This window comes from Micropterus dolomieu, linkage group LG19 (assembly GCF_021292245.1).
Source record: "Micropterus dolomieu isolate WLL.071019.BEF.003 ecotype Adirondacks linkage group LG19, ASM2129224v1, whole genome shotgun sequence".
Classification (NCBI taxonomy): domain Eukaryota; kingdom Metazoa; phylum Chordata; class Actinopteri; order Centrarchiformes; family Centrarchidae; genus Micropterus; species Micropterus dolomieu.
Genome location: NC_060168.1, coordinates 3368484 through 3368944, shown reverse-complemented (window position 1 = coordinate 3368944; position 461 = coordinate 3368484).

Genomic DNA, 461 nt, shown 5'->3' with positions numbered 1-461 from the left:
GTGTAATAGGAAAGAACATTCATCAACATGATCAGATATTTTTATTGAACAGGGGTTTGTTGTTCTCTAACAGGACTTCTGTGTCCACATTACACACCGGGTCAATGTACATGACCCAGATGAGCTGATGGCTGTAATAAGCTGTGGTTTAAGCAATAAAAAAATAATAGTTATGGATTACATTTTATAGCACTTGTTAAAAGGGCTCAGGGGGAAACACCAGAGAAACTTTGAGACAAGCACACTGGGAGATAATAGACTAATATTAAAATATGTATACACACACACACACACACACACAAACACACACACACACACACACCCTCTTCATACGTCATCGTTGGAGTGTGAAGCTCGACGCAGGTCCTAGAAGATGTGCTCCTTGGCTTGCACCTCGTCCTCCCCGTCCTGCCTCTTCTTCCTCGGACCCCCGCAGCCCTCCCTCCTCTGCTTCCCCTCGT